The sequence below is a fragment of the Bombus terrestris genome, chromosome 1 (assembly GCF_910591885.1).
Source record: "Bombus terrestris chromosome 1, iyBomTerr1.2, whole genome shotgun sequence".
NCBI classification, from domain to species: domain Eukaryota; kingdom Metazoa; phylum Arthropoda; class Insecta; order Hymenoptera; family Apidae; genus Bombus; species Bombus terrestris.
This window is the reverse complement of record NC_063269.1, coordinates 8,895,515-8,922,657: the sequence shown is the minus strand read 5'-3', so window position 1 is coordinate 8,922,657 and position 27,143 is coordinate 8,895,515. Positions and strand designations below refer to the sequence as shown.

At 33.9% G+C, this 27,143-nt stretch overlaps 1 protein-coding gene across 3 annotated transcripts in view; it reads right to left on the bottom strand.

The window, feature by feature from the left end:
- The window catches only part of LOC100644160, a 54,576-nt gene that overhangs the window by 11,970 nt on the left and 15,463 nt on the right, over positions 1-27,143 (bottom strand). For 2 of the 3 annotated variants that reach the window (XR_007223574.1, XR_007223578.1), the window contains one exon: positions 21,802-22,728. The exons of the other annotated variant lie outside the window; for it this stretch is intronic. The gene's annotated coding sequence lies outside the window, so the exon portion shown is untranslated. Of the gene's footprint in view, positions 1-21,801; positions 22,729-27,143 lie in introns of those variants that run through there. 3 annotated transcript variants of the gene reach the window in all.

Below are 27,143 nucleotides of genomic sequence, written 5' to 3'. Positions count from 1 at the left end.
ACACATTTGATGGTGAACTATGTCTTACACGCAGAATAGAAGATTTCGTGGTTTTAAATTTTGATTTAGATGATACGTTCGTTTTAAAAAATCGAAGTATCGTTCAATTACCGGAGATCTTTTCTAACTAAGCGAATTCCTTGCAATACTTTTCATATCATTTTTTACGTACGGGTCTTTGCATTAATCAATGACGTTAAAAGTAGATATATTTGAAGAGCACATAAAATTGTCGGAATAAGTATAAAAGTTTAATATACAATTTATCGTGGAATATCTGTGATGTCAATTAAGTTCATGCGTACTCGATTAATCTTTAATGACGTCTTTCTCAGAAATCTGGTTCCGCTTGAAAAAAATTTCTTTCATAGTTCTGACTTAATTCATATTATAAAATTACGTGATTTAAGATACTAATTACGTTGGATTGAGAACGTTAACCCGATATTTTATTTTAAAACAATTATAAAAGTGATTTTTCCCATCTATCATACTGTTATATATTTTCTTTAAGATATTGTAATAATTTCATAATGGATAATCAGATTGAAAGTGAATTCTTACACATTATGAAACAATGTAAAGGAAAAATGAAACGTTTCCGGGAATCCTCTCTGTTTCTAGTAGAACTTCAAATAATTCTGGCAAGAGTTTGGATTTGTTAGCGGAAAATCATATGTTCGACGTTAATAGATTTTTCAGATTCTTGACACAATCCGAGAAAAAATGGCATAGCGAGATGTAATAGCAATCGTTGTGACGTCACTAAGAGCAGTGTCACTTGCGAGACATGGCCTGAAAGAATCACTGCAACACACCTTTCAGCGTGAAAGTGGAGACAGTCGCGAGTGAGTGAAAGTGCAACGTAATAAGGCCAATATGAATCATTGGTTTCCAAATTCACATACTGGGCGATCTTTTCTCTTCGACGTGAGAAATAAATCGATCGATTGCATCTTGAATACGTGCAAATTTCTGTTCGAAAAATAATATACCTACATACGTATCTTCTACAATATGTAACTTTTCAAACGTAAAAGAAAATAATGACCACAGAAATAAGATACTTTTTTTAAAGAAATTTAATGAAGTATAAGATTCATTTTTTTATACTTTAAGTTCAATTCCCTTACTATTATAATTTTGAAATATTATATTATTAATGAAATGTCTTTTTTTATTTCCTCCATAACATATGAATAATGATAACATTATGAATGAAACACAAATATTTAAATTGTATGTCCTATTTACCTTTTACAATGAAAGATATATACAACGATACTGTGTTATTTAAATGTAAACTTTGTCAAAAACATATAATTTTCCATTATTTTCATTAACTATGTTCCATGTATCTCAGATAGCAGCTTAATTTTTCTCACCCATGCCTTTAAACAATGAATCGAAGTTTTCCATCTTCGCACATAACGCGGTAGGAATTTCATTCTGGAAATGATTCTGTGAATGGAAGATCAATCGCGATCTCGAAGAGACACGTCTCTAAGAATTGTTAATCAGGTCTATTTTTTCTATACCTTTGCTGCTGGTCTTTGTGGAAATTTTGATGATGTCAACGTCACGTTCGCAAACGTCATAATAGTTAGTACCTAGAACTCGTGATATTGGCCTTCGTTAATAGAAAACTGCTTCATTTATAACAGAAAAATGTCTTTAATGAGCATCATTTTCATCGCTCGAACGAACATGATGGAAAATTCTACAAAAAGTAGTGTATTTTTATAATTCAAGGTTATCAGGCTTTGATAATAGAAAATGACACGACATAGTCTTGATAAAAAAGAAAAGTTAATATTAATAACTGCTATGATTTCGGGAAAAAAGGTTTGTAACTTTTAATTAGAGCATCTTATACGATATTATTTCAATGTTATAAATTTTAATGGAACGTAGCGTAATTCTTTAGCGTAATTTAAAGAACCTTACCTACATGATTAGGCAAATTCAAAAGATTCTTATTGATTTGTTTGCGTTGATGTATGAAAGTTTCCTTTGAGAGTTTACGTGTCTAGATGAGTAAATGCATACACGTATACGTATACGTATGTACTTAATTGTACGGGATTATTCACTCGTTTACGTAATTAGGCTTCCTTATACCGTATGGAATATTTTGTTTCTCTCTGATGTAAGAGAATAATTCCAATTTCGATATTCAGTATTTTTCTATTATTTATTGCCATTTTTAACCAGTTAAAGGAACATTCTCCTGCGAAAGTGGCAAAATTTAATAATTCTCATGAATGCTTTTTAAAGCAATGATACGTCTAACGTTACAATCTTTTCCATACTTTATTTAATACTTTTTATACAGTTTTAATTGTTTCTCGGTTTTATCTCGCCCGCGATAATCACTTGTTTAAAAATTGTATCTGAAAAGATTCTACCACTGTCATGTAAAAAATATCATGTGAAAACTGTTAAATTTTGCAACGTTCACAGGAGAATGCCCCCTTAAGCAAGAAAGACGAGTAAATTCGTCAGCCGGATTTCCAGTCTCCGTACATAATAATTTCTTTACTTACACATTCAATATCCTTTGACACACATTTCCTTTTTTATAATAAATTATATCATATTTATATCTATGAAGATTAAAATAAACTTCATTGAAATTGATTCTCTTTATCAACTTTTAATTCTATGATCACAAATAGACTGACGACTATTATTCGTTTACAGGAAATTTGTAGATACAAAATTGCAAAAATATGCAAAATAAAGCATTCGTTATAACATCCAGAGAATGAAATAAATTCCTATTTAGATTTCATTTCTTTATATATTCATAAAAAATGCGAAAATTCATAGATATCCAATGCAAATATAAATACCCATAACGTAGTCCAATTATAAAGGTTTCTCGTTAAGAGATAACCCGATTAACTGATAAGTAAAATATATAATTAGCCATCATTGAATCAGTTTACGTAACAAAGTGTATTAGTTAATTTCTCACAATACAAGTATCCAACTACTAAATTAGTTATCTCTAATCAAAGGAAACTCTATAAGTGTATGAAAGAAGAAAAGAATCAGCCGAATATCATTGATACTCGGTCACGGTTAAGGCGGACTGCGTATTATTCACTGGCGACACGAGCGTGGAAGAGCGGAGACTCGTACACGTGGGTGCGCGCGCTCGTGTGTACTGGCGCGCAACATGTGGTCAGTGACACACGAAGGAATCGTGCGTGCGAAAAGTTTAAGGCCGCGATTGCGCTCGTGTGCGTCCCTCTTAACCATCCCCCTCCACGCTCACACATCGCTCGCGTATCATATACGTGTGCACACGACGCGTGTCTCGCGCTTATGTATCGTGTCCTGCTTCCTCTCTCTTACTTTTTGCCTCTTTATCTGTCCCTTTTTTCTTTCTCTGTCTCTCTATCTGACAATGCGGCAAAGACCGCTGACCTTGGCCTGCTGACCATGAGTGTCGGCCGCTTGATTCGTTACGTTGGTAGGAGGGCGCTACGGTATTCGTACTTGCCAGGTATTCGCGGACTTCATCGATACTTGCTTGCTCTTCACGTTTAATAGCCAAAACTACCGGCAGGATCAAGTTCTATAGGCGCTTATAAATCCGAATTTTATCCGATAGCCGAGCTTCTCTTCGTAAGGCTCGAGTGTTTCCCCGAGAAAAGTGTCTTATCTTTGTTGCGAAATGTTAGGAGATTTCTTATACAGACGGCTGATTGTTTGACTTGCTGATTGACACGAAAACATGTGTCGCTTTTCTGTTTACATAGCATGAAGTTTGTGCACAAGGCGCACGTTAAAAATAGACTATTCATGCTTTTAAGATTTATGCATTTATACCATATGCTAAAATATGCAGAATATATACAACACGTAAAGATTAAGGATATACAAAATATCTTAAGCTAATATAGTACTCGTTATAATATTTAAAGTATGAAACTAATCTCTATTTGGGTTCTATTTTTTTTTCTTTATTCATTACAGCCATAAAAATACGAATGTGTATAAACGTTCAGTTAGTGGAATTTTTTAACTATAAATTGACAAGTATAGGGAATAAGAGAAAATAACAGGCAACAGGTCAAGGAGCCAAAGAAATATTAAAGAGTGAAATAAAAGTTAAATATACGTGTAAATTAAGTTATAGCCATAAGGATCAAAATTTCTAAAAAAAGTTTATAATATGTGTATCAAGTACAATAGGTTTACTGTTAAAGCCAATAGATAAAGCTGAAATAAATAAATTTGAATAACGTCAATTTTTATCAAATATATGGTAACAAATTTTTAAAATGAAATAGAGTGCACAGATTTAGAGAAACAAATGAAAACGAACATGGAAATCTACCGTGGATAATAGCAATATGCATTGGAATTTTACAGGATATGACATACATAATAGATAGCTGATAATTTTGATTACAGCAATCTTATAAATACTTATGTATCTAAATAATACGATTTTTTTTTTTTGCTTAAAATGGAGCAGAATAATATCAAAGAAAGTATTTACAGAACATAGATATGGATACAACAATATGTAATAAAAAAATTCATGAATTAGATTAGAACGAAGCAGGTTCGAAGTATCTGTGTCTCCATACGATAACGTATGTGAGTCATTATCACGAAGAATGAGTCACGAGATAAATGTAGAGTAGAAACTCATAAAACACGTAAAATTCATACATATGTAATAGTATGAATTCTTAATCATTATATATTTTAACGGAAAGCAATATATTACATACTTTAATAATAGCAAATTTTTCATTACATAATCTCCATCACACATACAATAAAACTTATTGTACAGTAGTGATATTTTTGAAAAGAATGCATCAGTTGGATACTGGACGTAACCGGAGACTAGGATTAGAGACAATCGAGATGTAGAATCATCTAAGATTGCAGAAATGCTAAGATGAAGTCAGCAATTTGATTAAGTAATAACAGTGTTCATATGTATATTGTACAGCTTATTTTCATTAGTTCAAGATCTCTTCGAGTTACTTGTTTATATCTTCTATAGTTTTACATATAACCGTATATAGGTCTATTTATATGTTTTGAAGAATTATCACCAAAGTTTCCACGGCCTGCCCGATGGCAAGCAAATGCAACAGGAATTTGTGCGATATGCGCGTTTCTACGGCATGATTCATTTAATTTTTTCTCTCGAGTAGTAAAAGAGGTTTCTGTATACATAGTCCCAGAAAAATAAACATAAAAGACAATTGCAAACTCAAAATTTTAATTGTAAAATAATATTTTACAGATTTCTATTGCTAGATCATATTTTGATATTAATTGCCCTTCGGTAAAGGATAATTTGACAAATTTTTGTGAAGTATTATAACTGAGAAACATTGTAAAAAATATCGATCTTTTTTAAAAATTGTGAAATCTGTAATTTCAACTGCATCGCTAGTAATGTATTATAGTAAACAATCTATTTAAAAAAAGAGAGAAGAGAATACCTTTTCTTAAATGATATTAATTCATATAAAATGATTGATAAAAATTTGAATTGTAAGTAAATCGTAAAGTTTGTATCGAAATATATGCTACGAAGATATTCACCGAAATTTAGCTGTTTTTAATTCTACATTGAACTTGAGGTTGTCAGTGTCGTGTGAACGAAACTTGTCGCACAAGTTTATGCGATGGTTAGTTTCTTTAATGCCCTGCTTTATTTCTCGCATTACATCTCCGTGAATAAAATACAAATACTCGGTTGAATTTCATCGTAGTACGCGCAGTATATTTCGGTATACTGTTATCCTATTACCGTGATATCCTGTGGCACACGTGTCTCATTGTTTGCAGGACAGTGGTAAAACAGGAATGAGTGGATATTTAAAATGGCTAGACACATATTTTCTGGATATAAATATAACACAATTAAAACTAATTTCATCTCTATAAATATTTATGTATATTATATTCTTCAATTACGGATCCAGAGAGAGAGAGAGAGAGAGAAGAATAAGTAATATAATAATCTTTAATTTCATGCAACTATTAACTGTTTCTAAACTTTATACTGAACTTTTATAAATTATTCATGAAAAACAGTGTCGACTAAAAATAAGTATAGCTCCAAACGTAAAATAGATCATTTGTTAGTCATCTTCTGTTGGATAAGATTTTTAATTCTCTATGCGTGTAATTTATATGTAATTTTAAAACTTCAAATTTAGAAAACTATCGTATATTAAAAGATACAGTTGAAATATATATGGAAATTGAATAGGTGTGTATTTTGTGTCATTAAAAAACGTACGACACTTCTCGTTAATTTTTGTCCTTATCTTTATCTGTATCTTCATTTAATAATATCGCATTATTTTTGTTTAGTGAAATAACTAAATAAACTAAACAAAAATATAATATGTTTATCTTCTAATCTAGTTGTACTCCAGTTTAGTCCACTAAATTGTAGTTACGTTTATGGTTAAGATGTACTTTCTTTACATAAATTATGGCAAGTTAAAAGCAATTGTATGCTTAATCGCAATGTTGTTACGTTAACAAATATTACCGTGTAATTTAAAATACGAATATAAAAATAAAAAACAGCTTAATCACATTATTCGCATGTATGGAGACATCTGTAGAAGAAATGATTAACCCGCTTGAATATCTACACAGAAATAGTGATTCAAATACATACTATGTCAGAAGGTACGCATATTAGCATAAATGATAGTGCACATAATTTGAACTATAGCGAACTTCTTTACCGATTGACTGATTCTTCTGTATCGACTGTGGAAAAAACCACGTGGTTGTGTATGCACGTGACATACATGAGTTTGAATAGAAGCTTGCACTGAAAGCGCACTAGTTTTAACACATTTTATCAATGAAAAAGGTAGAACTAAAATATGATTAATTTCCTAGAAATAACTCGCTTATAAATATACCTAATTATGAGCGAATTCTATAAATATATAATTTGAATAACACGATACAGTGTCAGTTCAATGTTGCATAATATAAAAATTGAGCTTTATGTTGCCTCCGACGTAACTTAAATATAATACCGTGTAAATCACATTATCGTGTAAATGTTACTTGGCCTTTCTTCGTAAGATTAAGCTGAATTGTAAGCTTACAGCTAAATTTGTATATAATAGTTAAATTCCATTACTAGAACAATATTTTGTTTGCACTATATTATACCAGCACGATATTTATGGATATTCGTTCAAAAGAAAAAATTCTTTCAATGTCATGATTTATACCGAATTTAAAGTTAAAATTAAAAATAGAAAATGAATATGGAATGTTTATTTTTCTTCATTTCCAAATGCTTTCTTTACGTGAAATATAGTTTCGACTCTGACAAATGATAATGACAAGAAGAACTTGTATTTGTAACTAAATTTAGTTTCAGTTTCAACTGCAATTTATGGGTAGATAGAAAAACAAATTCATCATTAAATACAAATGATGTACACAGGTGTATACATATATTATTTTAATATCTTACATCTAGTCTAATGCTCGTTTACTAAAAGAATTTTAATATTAACTAAAAATGTTTAACACGATTTTTGCCCTGTTGTAATGTATTTTCCAATTTCTACCCTTCAATGTAATACAAATACGTACTTTGATTTGGCATAAAATAAGCGCAATTTTGATTTTCAGAAAGTATCAAGTTCTTAATAATATATACTAAGTATTGCAAAAACTTTACTGTCTTTTGGAAACAGGAAACGACGTAGAAAGCTACCTGAAGTATTGTCTGTTCGTTAGCTACCGATAGAATACAACACACTTTATATAACATTTTGTGGCCGTATACAAATTCAAAAGAACATTTCCCGTGTTTTGGCAGTAGTAAAACTGAAATTAAAGTGCAGCTCGATAACTGACACAACTAACGTAACTACGTCAGGCTCGACTTATCGATTTCAGACTTGGCGTCGACCTCTGAAAGAGTTTGAGCCAATTTTAGCAATCATATTGAGTACATCAGTTTCAGAGGGATATGCACATAGCTCCTGTCTTGTTAATATTTTGATTGCCTTAATTATGTTAATTATGTTAATTATCGTTAACAATAATTTATTTATGAGTATTTATATAAGGCTCGAAGTGCTTAAAAAATAAGATTGACTCGATTAGATAATTCTTTCAAAAGAACCGTTTTTACCAAAAATATAAGAAATAAAAATTTTTCAAAAAGCATGTTATCGATATTACGTGAAATTATTCAGTATATCTACATTACGTAAAAAACTTTATAATACACAATGAATATTCTTGGTTCTTTAACATTGCTACAATAAATTACGTAAGCACTTATACGTATGAAGACTTATTTAAGATTATTCTTATCGATAGATACTGTCGTACAGTACCACAAAACAGCATGATCTCACGAGAATGTTAAAGATAGATTGTTATACTTGTTTTAAGTGATTGTAGTCAAGTTACTTCGTACCTTACCACCAATTATTAAAATAACTTTCTCATTTTCATATACAATATATATTATTTATATATTGAATTTTTGCTTCCGAATTATAAGCAAATTATAAACAGTTTATTATAAAAATTATTAATGCATTAAAAATTTTAATACTATAATTGTTATGACCATTTTGCAAAGTGCAGGACTAATTTTGAAGTTCAATAGTTTTCCATAGTCCATATATAATAATGTATAAACGACATTGTAATACTAATTATTATAATAGTCATGAATTGAAACGAAAACTAGTAAACGCGATGATGTTATAGACTTTAAGTGGACGACTCGATAGTGTGTGATTTTTCAATGGAAATATGTGCATAGTGTAATAGTGATGGTTAAGTGATTGATCATCAGCAGTGATTTAAAGTGTAAGTATAAGTAGAAAATATGTAGCTTGTAAGTGTTGCTTCAGCTGAAGGTTATGATGCTTATGCTAGTAACCATAACAGAAGGAAAAAGATGATCATGATTATATGATATACGTAAATTATGTAATTTGAACATTGGAAGAGGAAGGGTTTCTTTACGTCATAGATAATTCGTATTCGACATTAATTTACATAGATTTAAATGCCACTTCCCGATTGATTTCTGTGTATTGAAAATTTACGTAAATACTTCGTTTCCTACGTATATTTGCAGTTCTAATATTGACATAAATTTGAATATTGCGAATGATATTAAAAAAGAAAGAAGACAATAACCGTCTTAAACTTGGTCAATTATTTCATGCTATAAAAGTACTATATACCAATACATAAAATAGTATAATAAAAATACTACGTAACAATATACCTATGCATTTGAATAAAAGTGTCGGTTCATTTAAAAATATTACGTAAAATTTTCGTTAAAAAAAGTCGACAAATCGCTCTGTTATGTTCCTATTTATATACATCAAACTACCTTTAGGTGACTAGTTCTCTCACTATTTCTCATGGATCGATAATGGTTAAGATAATATCGCAGTTTTCAAAAGTATAGTACATGTACTACGTATGCAATGGTGATAATGTTAATCCCTGATATCAGTGATATCTGCGATGTTAGTGTACAATATTACACAAATATTAATCTGTATAATATAGAGCGCAGCGTTATGTAAGTATAAAAAAGACGATTGCCTTTAATTGCTGTATCTCATTTAGTGTTGGTATTCAGGCCATTTTTATTAGCACAATAAATGTCTTTTGTGACGTTCGCTTGGAAGCAGTTACACGCAAGCTGACTGCCAGTAAAATATTTTAGAAACATGTAATCTCAAATCTACACTCTTTTGCAAACAAAAAGGGAAGAAATAATTTTTTATATAAATGTCACGTATTTCAAATTTACAGTTTACTGATAAGAAAATAAACAGTAATTATTGATATAAATAATAAAAAAATCTAAAGATCCAAATTATATACTGTTCTGTAAGATAAACATCTAAGAACATCAGTGAAATATCCAAAAGCATTATTGGACTGAACGTAAAGAAGTGGTAAAAATTTGATACTAAAAATTTAATATAAAAAATCACCGAACTATGGATGTTTATGCATATTCATGTCATGAAAATAATTAAAAAAAGAAAAGCTAAACAGAGATTTATTTTACTTATTCGCGTATTCACTTTACTTGGAATTCTCTCGTATTTGTACTACTCTCTTTTAATATATCAAAACACTTATGTGTTAATAAACATTATCTATTCAATGGACATAGTTCTCTTTTTGCGTAATATATGGTATATCAAATAGTAAAAAAATTTAATATCGCAGCAGCATGCATCTCGCTTTTCAAATACTTAATAAAAAGGATCTATAGTCTAACAAATCATAGCTTTGGTATTAAACTTAGAGTACAATGCACCGTATAAAAACATATGACGAAACAATTCATAAATCCACACTCGTTTAATATTCCAACGTGTTCGGCGTTCTGCGTCACACGTTACGACAGAAAGTATACGCGATACCTGTTGGCAAGGAACCACGAAAATGTAGTTATTATACAATCGATGATTTATATCTTGCATAGAACCTCTCACCAAGCCAAATCTGGTTCAATTAATGGAAGCATTGATAATTTCGATTTTACGATACGTAACGTAACGATCGTAGAAGGAAGTAGAGGTTATTTGCGGCCGGCAGTCAAGGACTTTCTCTTACATAATACGTTCACACTGTTACAGCTACGCTGTCCACGTAGCAATAATTATTACGACGCTATACAAAGAATGGAATCGTGTTTGACGATTTTCTAGTTCAGGAATTTCGATAACGAGGAACAGACTATTAATATCTATTGCGTGTTCGTTTGATGTGAACCGACACCTACCACGTTGCTAAACATACTAGACAGGATAAACTACACGGCTGTGGTCTAAAAACAAATTAGCTACCAGGAAGTATATATCCTTATACTTATAAAACAATCCTAACCTTAAAACTTGCTGGGCGTTCCTTTCGAACAAATAAAGCCTACTATGGAGTGTCTAATTCGAGATTTTCATTGAACTTTTCTTTGATAACACAATGATACGAAATGAATTACTTATCTATTAAAACTTACTATTTAAATCTTGTATTCAGAGGCGATAATTTTATCAAACATCTACTATGAACAGGAACATTCGATCGTTACTTGCGTGCATAAAGACTTGCATTCATAATACTACTTTCATAACCTTCATTCATACAACTGTTGGTAAAACATGTAATAAAAACAAAACACAAACGAATCAATAAAACTGAATATTAAAGACAACATACCGCTCGGAACCGTGAGAATTTGTTCGATGGGAGATCCGAATAGCGAGATCGATGAATCCCAAGCACGTATTCAAACACCGGCGTTTCTGGTTAAATGTCCAAGAATCGATCGGATCGATGGAATCTGACGATCGCGCGAACACTGCGGCTTCTCAATGTCTAGATGCTTCTTGTAAGACTGGTATCTTTTCAAGGACGGAATAACGGTGCCAGAAGCGCAAACGACACAGTAAGCTGGTTAAACGGCTGGCCACCACTTCGGCTTGTCTTGTCCTACCTGACGGATATCCGGCGAAAAGCTCGAGACACGTGTCGCGACGCGATTTCCGGAAAATTTTGGAAGATCACGCGTGACTGAGTTACGTACGATGCTAGAAACGAACTGCCGTCGTGAAAGATCACCGAGAACAAGGCGGACGGTTGTGCATATCGGTCTAAGTTAGCGTCGTATTGGTAACAACGTACACATAGGTGCCTCCTCCGCGCCACTATGTAGATATGTGTTCTGCTGCGACCGTGTTCAGAATCGCGTGAGAGTGGGGCGTCTGCGCTCTCTCGTTGGCGACCTTTATTTGCATGCAAATTAGTGCGCGGGCGTGTTATTACTTCCATGTAAATCGAGCGTGCGCCTTTCACGTGAACGCTTTTCCTGAACCCCGCGAGAATTATTTCTCTTCCCTCCTTTCTTTCATTCTCTTCCTTTCGATTTTTATCTACCTGAACCTTGATACTTAGCCAGATACACATTGAATTATCGCGACTGATTATTTTGATTAATATAACGGTATCTGAGCGACGATACGATTACCGAATCATGAATTGTGATTAGGAAGATAAGTGATATGATAACATGTTTTGTAAATCGTTATTTCAGTTGAAAATTTGAGATTCTCGTTTTTAGGGCAAGGAATATAGAGCTGATCTCATAGAAGTAGAAACGTAGGAAAATGTTGGGGTTAAACCGAGTGAAAAGTGTCTTTCTTGGTTTTTCTTATATTTAAATGTTGCATTAATTGCTCGGTCAAATTATGTTAATTATTAATTAGGTAATAATTATTATTAATTAGTTAATAAATAATGAATGATAATTCACTGTGTAAATTTAAGAAGGAAGCTTGGACTGGTGTATCATATTACGTATGTTGTTTTATTCAATTTTTCGTATCTCTTAAGAATCTGATAGATTGTTTCTTTCATTTTTACGACTAAAGATCATTAAATATGCAAACTATTTTAGAACTACGTTTTGTGAGTCTATTTTTGAAAAACTATTTCTAAAAATATGTATATAAACACAGTCTAAATTTGTGCCAGAAGCGAAGATAGTCAGATTTTATGTCTCGAAATACGACGAAAACCAGGAACAACAGAATTGCGTTGGAGGCTTTATTTTCGAGAAAATCATAAATCTTTCGTAGAACAATTTCCTGTAAATTCCTACCTAGTTGCGAATTTGGCAAATTCATGTATATTGGATATTTCCAAATAAAATTTCTGCTGAAATGAACTCTCCAACGTAATTTTATTATTCTTGATCTTTATCTTACTTTCAGCTATATATATCTAACAAAATATGTGCTTTTACGTGTAAAATTTATTCTCGATGGAATAAAGATTATTTTTAGATTGAATTACGTAATATTACAATATCGTAAATTCCAGATAAATTCCGCAGAAATATGATAAGTAACATTTGTTTTATATCACATATATAAATTACATATTATGGCTAACGAACAATACTAATAGATAAGAATCTAACAGGTAAGGATATTAAATTATGCCATTAAAGTCAGCTCTTACGAAATGTACTTACATATCAATATTTATGTTTGTCATTAAACATAATTGTTAAACTTCGCAGTGTTGTAATCTACGTACATATTAGGCTATTATGATTTTATCTTATCATGTTTAATTTTTTCTAGTTAGATTCCCGATCAAATTTTTGAAAATTCATTATTGAGAACTAAGAACACATTTTGCTAAATGACGTATTAAGTTGAGTGGATTCTTTACAAATGTTCTGTACATATTACGTATTCTTATTTTTTGTATTAATTGGATACAACTTGATGTAAATTGTGACTTATATAACGATCAGGGAACAAGATGTAAGCCCCTTACTTACTATCTACGCCAAAAACATTTGTTACGGAAATTGCATCAAGTTATGTTGACGATTAGTTTTATTTTTAACTTAATCAAACGTTTGATATCTTAACAGGGGTTCAATACTCATATAACGATGCATCTCAGCGGGACGATTATCAAGTCGCGCACCACATATATGAGAGAAATAAGTTTGATATTGATAAAATCAATATTTTAGTTGTCTCAGTGATTTTACATGCGAAGTAATTTGAATTTAAAATATTAAGGTAATCGTAAATTTTCGCATCCGTTTATTTATTTATTATATGATCAAAATATCTTGTATTAATACTGTTATGCGAAAGTTAATGAAATATATGTATTTGAAAAAATAAGTAGTAAATGGATAGTATTAATTTTATTAAATTTATTTAATCACTTTCTTTATCATAGTACTTCGTAAACCGTAAGAGTTCGTTCAAAATTAAACTGTTACGGTCGACTCTATGTGTATCTATTAATAAGAACCTGCAGATACCTATCAATTCGTGCACGACAACTAAAACGAAAGACATTTCTAAGTACATTTCTAAGTATAGGCGTGTTAATCGTAATTTAATTTAAAATTTACTATAATTTCTTTAATTAAAATTCGAAACTTTCTTTATAAAGATAAAATTTCTCAGACATTTTCGAAGATTAGTTTTATAAAATCCTAAACTAACAAATATAGGACTAAAATTATTATACTGTTTATTATTATTATACTGTTAGTAACAATTTCATAATATCATGTTGCGTAGAATTCATTTTTTATATTTTATGTTGCATCAAAAAATTCTGTATCCTTTATCATAAGTTAAATTATTAAAATACGTTACACTAACGTTATTGTATGACTTCTTCTAATCCATATTTATACACGTGTGGTATAATCCAAAAAGTTAATAGATACAGCATGCTTAAGAGGTCAAACAGGAAACGATTCATGTAAACACCTATTTCAAGATAATTTGTTTGGGAACTATCAGAAATCAAAGATTCATTGTTTGTTTAATCAATATCACGTAATGTATCTCTTTTCATTGCTCAACGGGGTTACACGTTGCCAAATAAACACTGTCATTATTATCAGTCGTAAAACATATGATTTTGTCAAGCTTCAATTATGCAACGTGCCCCAGAAGTTTGAACGATCAAATGTCTCCAATATGTCCTAATGAAGATAAGAAGGTGGAGATAAGAAAAAATATTATATAAACATAGGTCTGCTGACGTTTTATAAAAAAGGTATAACAGAAATATGAAACCCAAAGGCACTAGAAAAACATCGTGAAAAATTAGTCGGGCAGAACACATTATCTGTTCCACGAGGTCATCAAATCTTACATCGTCAGTATTTTATCAGTGGGAAACAGCGTCGCGACAAGAAGCAATAGAAAAGATTAATGGTTCATTCATTGAATAAATCAGCATTTGTTCACAATTGCAACAGCAAGATAAACATGAAATTCGAAGTGTAATAGAGTCAATTTCCCTATGATAACAAGCTTGTGTCCAAAACGAAGGGCGGCACTTTGAAATGGAAATATAAATCAACTTCTTCTAACGTAATAAAGCGTTCACAGACACATGTTTATGCAACTTCTTCTTCTTGTTTCCCGATCATTTAAACTTGGGACACTCTGTATGTTGCAGAGTCCATAAGACAAGACTATAGAGGAAGACGATGGATTTGTTGATATTGATGACAAAATCTACCTCTTAACCTACACACTATCTTTTAAAGTTCCATCAACCGATCGTCAGTGACTCGGTAAATAAATAATATTTACTACAACTCTTTTACAACAGGTTTGCCTTCGATTCTTTCACTTGAGCTGGTTCGTGGAAAAACTGCCAGGCTGTCTCGTAATTCGTTCCGTGAAAGCGATACCTATGAATTTTCATGATTTGCTGGAATTGGCGACACTTTACGCAGAACCAGGCTATGCCTTCCACGATTTCATTCTCGTACGTGGAACGAATTCCTTTCAAAAGTTGAACGTGCACTAGAAAGATGCAGGTGAAGATATATATAAGCACTTGCCTACTTTTTCTCTTGATATCTATCTGCTGTATTTATGCACGACTGCAGATAAGTAAGGCAGATAAAGAACGAAAACTAGTCTGGTAAGATTAAGAGTCTAAAAGAATATCTCATATATCGTCTCATTCCAAACAAATTGAGATGAATTGCTGTAGAATTATACTTTCGAAGAGATATAAAAATCACCACTGGTTGGAACAGCAGCACTATTTGACCTTTCAATTTGAGTGTGAAGCGATCGATAAAGTTACAGTATCGGTGTAGTAGAGAGAGCAATTGTAGCAGTGAATGGTTTAACAGGTACGAGCCAATGGCAGAACCCGCATCTTCTGGTGCCACGCCCCATCAGCCTCCAGCAGATCAGTACCTGGACCAGGATGCTCGAAAGGCAGATTTGAAATTGTCCTAACCACTTCAATCTGCATTGTGCATCCTTTGGAAATAGCGAATATCGTATTCATTTAAAACAGCCAGGACAGACTTCAGCTAAGATATATCTATGAGTGTCCAGTTTCTATTACTTACAGAATTCTGTTACACGTTGGACGTGTTCCAAGACGGTATCATGCAAATGAAATCTCAGCACAAGGATTCCAAGTGCAGCCCATACTTTTTCAGTAGCGAGCTTACTGGAAATGTATAACAGGTAGCCATTATTATTACAACATCGCGACAAAATGGCGAATCAGTTGATGGGTTGCAAAGAGTAAAAAAGGTAGATATACACATGTAGAATAGATTAGGGATGAGATGACAAGACATTAGTTGCGGTGAGGATGTCACCACTCGGCTACTTTGACTTAGAATAGTAACATGAAAAAACTGATTTGTTAACGTTCGTAATTAATGTTTTATATTAATTTTATATCGATGGATTTAAGCGTGTCTTTAATACAGAAATTTCCAAAATTTTACTAACGATTACTTGATGAGTAACACATAGTCTAAATCTACTGTAGTAGTATTTGAAATAAAATTTTATTCAACTTGAGACGCTAAATTCTTTAATAAAATTGAAAATAATATTATAAGAAGTCATTATAATAAATTATAATCATTTTAGATTCTGGAATACAATATCGCTACAAAATTTGAATTAGCAGATGGAATTAGTAAAGACAGTTCTTTAATATTCAAGCTATTTGACAAAAATGATATAACACCAATCACTTACTTTCATCTGAATTATGTCGATTCAGAAACAATATAAAATACATATAACAGACGCATTGTTGTCCCTTTATTATGCTATATACCTCACATCTCAGAGAACAGCCGCACTTTCTCTAAAAAGAAAGTACCATTAAATTGTTGAAATGAAACGACGCTCTAAATTCTTATTGCCGTCAATTTTTATATTTTTTCCGAAAAAAAAGAACGAAATCGATATATAAATAACGTTTGAAAGTTACGTTAATCGCTGCTATTTGTTCATTGGATAAGTTATAAGTTACTCCAAGTACAGTACATCGAGAAGCTTAAGCTGATCCTGAACGTGGCTCGATACCAGAAGAGCGGCGAGTTGTGACAACTTCTTGGAAAAGATTAGGCGTCGTTAGCGGCCTTCGCCGGACATCGACCCTGTCGGTAGTGAGTCTGTCTCAGCCTCAATGTTGCTCAAGTTCCCAGATGTCTAAACATCGAATTCTTCCATATAACGTGATCAATGTACGAGATCGAATATTTCCGTGATATGTTAATACTTTATTTCATCATAGAACTATAATGATAAGTTTTAAAAGAATTCGTATCCGGTAATTTTTAGCGGCGTCCCACTGCGTGCGCCATTTTGGTACCACGCTATTACAATTCGAAATGTTGCAATTTTAAAAGTAAATTGAAGTTTAAGTTAACTTCTCTGGCACAAGTTTTGATTGAGACTTTACCTCAACATTGATTGATTAATGAAACTTCCTGTTCATTTTTATGGTAGTTGTGATTGCTTTTACTCGAATTACTTTACACTTCTATTAAAAAAACGATTATCATATGACGTGAAAAATTAGTAGATAAAATGTAACGGACAGAGCTACGAATTCTTTTACTTGCTTAAAAAACTAAAATAATTTCACTACTCGTCATATCTTATTATTTGAAAATACTTTAAAATTGTCAATAAGAGGTAACAAGAAAGCCTGGTTAAATTAAAACATTTTTACTATTTATCACACCATATATTCGAGGATAATTTGAAGAACGAAATGAAATCGTTGGAAAGAAGTAGAAGATATATAATTTAAATAAACAATATCGTCTCGATAACCCAAACCCAACCCAAATCAGGTTCTAAACTTTTCCACTACAATCGTATCACACATATCAATTTCAACGTGTTATTCTAAGCAACCAGCGTCGATATTAAAACGGTGTCTAAGGAATCGGAGCCTCGTAGCACGTTAATTAAATCTTGTCAGAAATGGAAACAGGTAGTCATTGACGGTGAGAAGCACACGGGCCCTTAGAAATCGGCCCGGACAAAATCTCTAGAGGAAGAATGAAAGTAATGTCGTAAATCCTTTTGCGGGAGGTTCTCGCCGTTGCATTGCGAGCACTTGTGCAAGAATCTCTCGTAAGTCAATCCACTTCCCCTCCGATGGTTCGCCGGGTTTCCCACTCGACAGCCATCTCTCCCACCAAATCTGTCCGGGAAGAATCCGCGGAACGTTGGAAGGGATGGATCTGCCCTCCTCCCTGCTTCAGAAATCTTTACTCTATCGGTTAGGTGGAGGAACCTTGTACTACAAGATGGATAATTTGTCGTTTTAACGGCAGCTCACGCCGACGCAAAAATCTTGTCCTTCGACGAAACAACCAGCCTACCGGATCTCCTTTCTGGTTTTTGCGCCAAAGGGATACTGTCGGAAATATTCGTCGGAAGAATACCGCCCTATCCTTTCCGGGTTTCCCAGTGACGTAACGCTACGTCACGGAAATGCGTCACGCGTATTTCGTCAACTTATCAATAAAAATTAATATATCTTGCGAGTTCTGACAAGGGAATTAATAAATGGGATTTCGTTTTTTTCTGTATTATATTTATTAATCTCTTAATCCGTCTATTTGACCTGTTTAATCTGTCGTCCGAGTCTCTTAGCCGAGAATATTTATAATTTCAGGATTAGTAACTAACGATGATATTCTAATTGGGTCAATCTTAATTTTTGCAAATATAAGTACGATATGGTTTATTTCTAATGGAAATGACACGCACAGTACTGCATTTGAATGAGAATTTGGGATAAAAATCAAAATTCGCTGGTGATGTTCGTAGACCACGTTTGCCACGGTCGCACGTTCGCAGTCCACGTTCGCAGGTTCGCAGTCCACGTTCGCAGGCGACGTTCGCACGTTTGCAGACCACGTTTCCACGTTCCACAGTGCGGCATTCGAATGAGGATTCGGGACAAAAATCAACAAATGCGTATAATTCGAATGTACAGCTTTCTAGAAACTTGATATCAAAGGATGTGACACGAGTAACTTTTGTTAACATTTTAGTTACCCCCTGTTTCAGTTGAATATTCATTTCCTTAACCAACCACACGCGGTGACGTTTAAGCAAATAGTGCTGATACCAAGGACAATCTTTCTATTATTTCGTAAGGATCATGCACAAGTCATTTATCCTCCCTTTTATTCCATAAGATATTGTGTTGACACTTAGCAAAGGACAGGGAGTTTGTATAACTTAAAAAATTTGTTTGGAATAAATGTGATCAGAATTTCACTCCCCAACCAAGTCTCGATTACGAATGGATTTTGCTAGAAAAATAAACAACATCCAACGTAATAGTTTATAGCAGAAAAAAGTTATATAGCAATGTGGTACAATATCTTCTTGACACAGAACAACTAAAATTATAGGATAATTTGGACCGTGTTCTTTTAAGATCGTTCTTTAAAGAAAGAAAGGAATTTTTAAACTAGAAATTAACATTGTACATATCTTTGCTCAAGATGTAACAAACGCTATTTAGCAAGAATATATAATTGAATGAGTGAGCTAATTTTCAAGCGATTAGATTTTGATGTACAAATGATGTTTACTAATCCTCTATCGATTTTAGAGGGAATTATCGTTTACATCTATGCCACTTACAGACTGATGATATCATCGAATAATAAGATCAAAATCGAACAATGATTATTTCGATTTTTATTCACTGTATGATACACTATACGACGTATTAAAAACTAACAGATCCATGTATGAATAAAGAAATTGTTATATTCAAGAGATTGGAAATCCGAGTAACGAGTTAACTCGTTCTCCCTGCTTAACAAGTGAAAATGTAAAAGAACGAAAAGATTTTTCTCACTTGTGACGTTCTCATTTCTTCTCTGTGTATCGAGTGACCCATAAATGCGCATGTGCATAAACGATCGGTGAAACGCGTTGATCGATTTACATAATAATCGAAGCAAAGCTTCTTGATATCGGAGGCCAATATGACGCAAAGAAGTATGTAAAAGTTGTCTATGTGCCATATGATATATAAATGAAAGGCGTTAACGGCGCGTTACTGCGTCGCCTAGTTAATTAGAAGAATTAATTAGCATCGATAAGTAGCATAATTAATATGCGCAACCGAGGCGCCTTCCTCCGGATGTCGATGCGGTGTCGAAGATGTCGCGATTTTCGGCATCGTGAAACGAACTCCCACACCTCCATCTTCGACCACCTACGATGATTCGTGCATCACATCGAATTAGCAGAATACCAAGGTACGAAGGGAAAAGTCTCTTAACTCGTATAAATCTTTATTGTACTTGATCGAGCGAATCAAACGAGTTTATTGAGAAAATGAATTTTCGAAACTCCTATGTATTTGCATAAAATTAATGCTGGTTTTATATATGTTCGGCCGCGTTTCTTTTTGCGATTTTGTCGAAAAGGAACGTAACGTAACGAAGTAAGCAGATAATGCGTTGGCATATACTAATGTCATCGTGTTGCGTTCAGGCTGTTTCTCAATGACATTCCACGGGTTTCATTCATGATGCGCTTGTTACTACGCCTTATTTTGGGTTCTCTGACTGTACGGTGTAAAATACGTATACAATTCAATGAAAGTTATGGGATTCAATATACTTTTTAAGTTGATTCAATATACATCTGTAAAAGTGGCACTTATAATCAGAATATAAAGAAAGTTATTTTAAAAGTTGTCATTTGTGATTTTAGGCAACTATTATTTGCCTATACTACTATTATTTATACAACTATAATATTCAGTAATACTTAAATCGTGTGTTTAATTATTAATAGACTGCGCGTATTTATGAATTAATGGAAATTTAAAATTTAATATTTAAGAATGTACAAAACGTAGCTAACGTATCTAATTCATAAAAATGTACAAAGTAAAATGCTAATTGGAAAATGCTAATTAAATCAAATCTCTATTTATGCTCTCTTTTTTCGCTCGTATATATTCATAAAAATAGTAGATAACATTATAAAAATAGTAAATAATAATATTACCTACACTAGAAACAATATTAAGAAACGCAACGTTATTCAATCAGGATGCGACGACATTAAAGGACAATTGTACGAATAGAAAAGAAAATGATGACAAGTGAGTGGCATTATTTGATCACTGGAGCTGATCGAGAATGTAATCATAAGGTCGGAATGAACGGTTGGCTCGCGCGAATCGCGACGATCATTTCTGACAGGAAGTCTGGCCAAAGAGGAAGCCTCGGTCTGCGTCAGCAGACGTCGTTCTCTACCGTACGCCTTTCGTGCCGGCTCGTGCCGTTTCAGCTGCATTCATGCCTTTTGCATTTGCTCGTGCAGGCTTGCCGACAAAGACCGCCGGCGTGGCACTCGCATCGCATTTTCGATTACCTGCTCGACACAGCTCGCTCGTGTCTCGCACCCACGTTCTTTCATTCCGACTCCGCGTCCTCGAAACGAATGATCTGTATGCCATCGTATCGCTCGAACGATACGTCGTCCACCTTATTCTCGTTTACGAAACGAGCTGATTTGCTTATTAACACGTCTCCTGCTGGTCACGTAAAAATACCTTTTTTTTTTTCGTAATATCGTTTCATCGCTGATTACCTTAAAGTATATCCACCTTGTACAAAATTCTTGTATTTAGATTTACGATTATCCTTTTAAAACACTGTTATAATCGATGAGGTACTTGAGAGAAGAAGTAGGAAATAATACGTTATAGATAAGTAGAAGGACGACATACTTTTATATGAACGATTAAGCGATCATACGAAACAGATGTATTTTTGTGTAATCAATGCGAAATATGTTAACATTTAGTCGATGTAATCAGATGATCGTTCTATCGATTAAAAATATCATTGGGGATTGATCCATCAAGGAACAACGATAGATCAAAATTTGCAACTTTCTTCGGTGAATTTATTTTAACTTGGCCAAAAAGTTTTTTCGTTTACACGTTGTTGTGTACATTAGTGGTTATTTGTAACATTATCGAATTCTATTTTTAACATTGGATGTATTTTTGATATAGCATTTTTGTAGTAGGTTTAATATCTCAGTCTAAGCGTACTATTTATACGTTGTTCTGTTTAATTTTAGAATTCTTATGATCTAGTGTATTTATTATAGTACTTGTTCCGTATTTCGCAGCAACGTTCCTTTATATTATTGATTTACTCTGACATTTGTACTTCGCGTGCCTATCTTTAGTATCAGTTTCACCATCACGTACGCCAATCGATCACATTTTCTACCGTGAAATACGCGATAAAGAAAGCTTGTTATTTTCCGTTGTAACAGAACGTTATCAACGTTCGTGTTACACGTCAAAATGTTACATTGTGTTTCCCCCGGCAATGTTTCGCGTAATTTAAGTAAAAAATGAGTTCAAACGAGCATTTCGTATGTTAAATATAAATTTAATCCTTAATCTACGTATCATGTACCGTGCTTTAATCAAACTTTTAATTCAACACATTGTGGATCATTATTATCGCGCTCAAATTGATTTACTTCAATTTACACAATTAATTTCTTCAAGAGTGACCATTTGAGAGATTAATAAATACTGTTGCACTCGGTTCACATTCGCAAAGGCTTCCGTGCAATTCGCGTTCGGTAACTGGTGCCACACCCTTCCGTGCCGCTTCCGCCCTTCGTTGAGAGAAGTTAGTAGCAAATTGGAGACTCCCTTGCCTTTCCTTCCAGTAATTGGCAAGCGATGCACTGGGCGTTTTTCTCGGTCCGGCCCCGATCCGTAATTGCATCCGACCAGCGAACGGATCCACTGTGCACACGCATAGATGGAGGCAGGCCATGCTCGCTACAAAACGATTGAGAAACTTCTAAGTACATTGTTTCTCTTCCAATAGCCGACGAACGAACGTCAATGTTCGAACGTCCATTTGTACCGAGCTTATTAATGGTTGAAGCTAAAGTTTAGTAAACAAGTTGTAAAACTCCTAACAAGTTGATTAATGTTACAAATCGTCGTTGCTTGAAGAAACTTTTTAGGGTTGAAATTTTCATACATAAGAATTGTTCACGTCAAAGTACGCGCGTTATAGTCAATCGGTAGAATAATTGAAATTTTCTATAGTCATCGATACGTTCAACTAACAAATTAAAATAAGGAAACTTCCTATTAACAAATTAGGCGACCTCGTTGATAGTTTTATGTTAGATCGATATTTATGCAAATCTACGTTAACGATGTTACGAATTATTACTAAAATTATTATCGTTGCTAACAAAAGCGATGATTAATTTCAATAATAAATTTCCCTTCCATTTGTACGTCACAAACGTATTACTAGACTGCAGTTTTTTACATTTCATGGATTTGTGAGAAATTCAAGTGTGCAAAAATGTGCAGAATGCGCGTACTGTGTAAAGATATATAAAATATCCAAGATAAGTACCTCTGTTATAATAGTTGGGAAATAAAGCATAATCTCTGCCCGGGTACCATTTCTCCAGTGTTTATAACAATATGAATTTACATAAATGTCCGCAGTCTTATTACAAAAATCATACACTGTAAAATACACACTTTTTCGTCAACTAAATTAGGTTTCCTCATAAATCATGTCACTCGAGTCATACTGAATAACGCGCAAAGAATCTCTCTATTCCCAGAGGAACGAAGAAAAAGGATTAGCAAGCGACGGAAAACTATCGGTGAGAAGTTGATGGTCATACTTGCGCCCTGTTATTTCACAACTCGTAAAAGCTGCTCCTTCTCCACCTTCTTCTCGTTCTCTTCATTCGGTTGATTATTTCACTGGCGGATCGTTGGCCGATGACAGGTGAAGCCAAGTTGTGCAAGGAAGGTAATGCAAGGAGAGATTGGAAGCGATCCATTCGACCGGATATAATTGTTCCGTTACTAATTGACTTTTGCGGAGTACCTTTTGCGCGGATCCAGCCACCTACTTGCCTTCTTACGTTAACAAAGCTGATTTGCTTTACCTTGGTCTTCTGTAATAAGCGTTAATTCGAAGAATAACTTGTGCAAGTGGATCTTCCTTATTATAAGGAAGATATAACTGCCGATAGATTATTTCTGTTTTAGTTCGACGAGATTTCTTTATAGAACTTTCCGATCGAAACAGCACATATTTAGAAAAATACAAACGTGGCTCACCTAACTCGACTTTTAGTTCTACGTAACGGGTTTGTTAAAGAAAAAAATATCTAATAATAATCTTAGCATTTTTACCATTGTCGATGTTTATCTAGAAATCGAAGATGAAATTGGGATTCTGGAAAGATCTTCATTCCTTTGACAATGAAGCGTGTAAAAAGTGAGAGCAAAGAATGAAATAGTCAATTCAAAATAAAATAAACAAAGAATTTATCTTGCGTAGTTAAAAACTTTCAAATGATCGTATGTTACTAGATATATCGTTTATCTACCATTCGTATCTTGTGTTTGATTTCAGATCTTATAGAAAGAGAGCTTCATCCCAGAAAAAAATCTTATACCAAGAAGGTTAAAAATCGAACGAAAGTCTATTTACGAAATTCAACTGTTTTGATAATTTATAGCATAGGTGCGAATAAAATATTTGTAATGGAAAAGTTTCGTTTCTTAGAGAATCTATGCCTTACACCTCATTGTATTTCCAATACTATGCTCCACTAAATAATGATTCACGTTTGTCTGCTTACTTTCGATACGTCGTGCTATAATCGTCGTTACAGCTCCCCACGATCTGCGTATATCGCGATCGATCGGCTAGAACTATCGTACTGGTGATTAGGTATCGCAATGACAAAAATTCGAGGGGAGTCAAGTAATAAGATCACGCACGTGATCATGTGTGCCGCGTCGTCATGTATTATTAGCAGGTAGCTTGTTAGGCGGTCGGTTTGTGGATAATGGCAGGTATTACAACACGCGACCGTTATTAACCCCTCGGTTGGTCTCCCTTGCTCTGTCACGACCCCCTTTAATCTGTCTTTATTTCGACCCTGTAGCCGCGGCTCGTTCACTCGATTGAGAGGAACACCCTGCCAGACCAGATATAAATCATTATTCATAATAAGCTGTCGCGACAAAAAATTTCTACCGACAGATCTTAGCTACGCTAAATGATCGCCGTCGTAGTTGTCTCTCGCCCCACCGGATGACTCCCCACCGGTTCTTCAGAAGACCTCGAGGAGATCATCGCGCGATTAAAGGACGCCGCCTTGTGAGAATCCAAACGTCCTCTTTTAAACTCATTTTCAATTCGGAACTTCTGATTTGTAGAGAGACTAAGCGCCATCCTATAAAAGTAGATGAAATTATCGGAGATGACTGTTTGACGTGACCTAAACTCCGTCTATACTATACATATAACGAAACAATTACCTTGAACATGTAACAAGTTGTTTTTATATTCGTGCTGTACGATACATTCTTATAACTTGTTCTTATATAATTGTTGTATCTTTCTCGTATCTTATATTCTTATATCTTTTGATTTTGTAACAAGTTTTTATAAGATTTTCTATCGTAACGGTGTCCAGTGTTACCTCGACAGTAGTAGCTTACGTGATTTAGTCAAAGATTTTAGATAACGAATTACATATTCCTTGCTAAATTTTATTTATAAATTATCGTAAGAAGACAATGAGACATTGCAACTAAATGTTCATGTACCCTTAGTAACGAAACGATCATTTTGTTATTTAAATTGTGAGATACAAAGGTAAATGTTTTAATTCACTATGTGTATATTTGACTAAAAATGAAATATATTTGAACAAACTTTTTAAACTACTTTCTTTGTAGATTGACTTTGTATCAAACCTTTTTCTAGAAGCTTAACTTAAACTTGTATTGCTAATTTGTTACTAACTCTCAATAAACGCAAACGAAGTATCTAATAAACAATCGATACCGATCCTATCCCATTCGCAACAAAACTGTACATGCTAACAGATCTGAAACACGAAATTCGTCCAGTTTATTTGAATCTTATAATCTAGTAACAAGCATCGACGACCGCGATCAAGAATCATATTCCCAGGTGGTTCGAACCCGGCAAAGAACACGTCTTCATTTTAGCAGTTCGAAGGTGGTGGTGACATTCCAATGGACTAGGACGCGGGCCGAGCGGAAAAGACACGATATTCCCGTGCACGTGGAGATCGATGTCCTGGAGAACGTGGTCTTCACTGTCCTCGTCAAGCAGCACCTCGTGTCCCGATCATCTTCGTCGTGTGGGTCCGAGCGTGCCGGACATAGCACCGCGTCCTCGCGATCGCCAGGGTTTTGCCGTTGCGCGACCCGAGTTTTTCGCTCGACTCTCCTCTGGCGGCAACTCGAGGCTTGGCAAGTCGGGAGTGCATTACACGCAATTAGACGCCAGGGTGGCCCCAAGGTATGTCCGATAAACGGTCCTCCTCTTCCCTTCTCCGCCTACCACCATCGCCTTTTCCTTCACGACTCTCTTTCTTTCTTTCTCTTCCTTCTTCTTTCTTCCTTTCTTTCCTCCTTTCTTTCCCTGTGCTCCTACCTACACAGGTCTCTTTTCATCTCTTTTTCCCTTTTCGTCTCTTCGTCGTTCCATCTCTCCTCTCGTCCCTCTTCCATTTTGTCGCAGATTTCTCAGCCGTACGATTTCTCTTCCTGCACCTTCCAATACCCGCGAAGCATAGCATGAGAAACAAACTCTGTGCCAAGCTTCGCTTCGTCTCCCCCTTTGCATCATTCCTCCCCATTCCTGCCTTGTCCTTCTTCCTCTCTCGGTAGTTCTCCCTGTGTTTGCCGTTTCTTTCATCCACGAAGGGGACCTTTCCTTTCGGAGCAAACGTCGCGGACCTATCATCCGCAACTCTATGTAACTCGCCGTGAAAATGATCGTCATGAACTTTCAACCCCGTCGTGTGCAGCCACGTTGTTCCATATGAATGAGGAGCAATTTAGAATATATCTACATATTACCTAGGCACTTGATTTACAATATAACGTAATGTATATGTGTACTACTTTTAAAATAAACAGGAGATATATAATATACTCGTTCGATATCAATGATATATATATTCTCCATAGAAGATTGCAAGATTCTAATAAATTTTCGATGTTGGTCCAAAAACTGGAATTTAGATTTATTTCAAACTTGACGTATTCGTTTCTTCCTCGTTATTTTTAATATATATTTGGAAAATGAATTAAAAATAATAAAAATAAATAGTTGATTTGTACTATTTATTAGTTGAAAAATATTTCGATTGATTTATAAT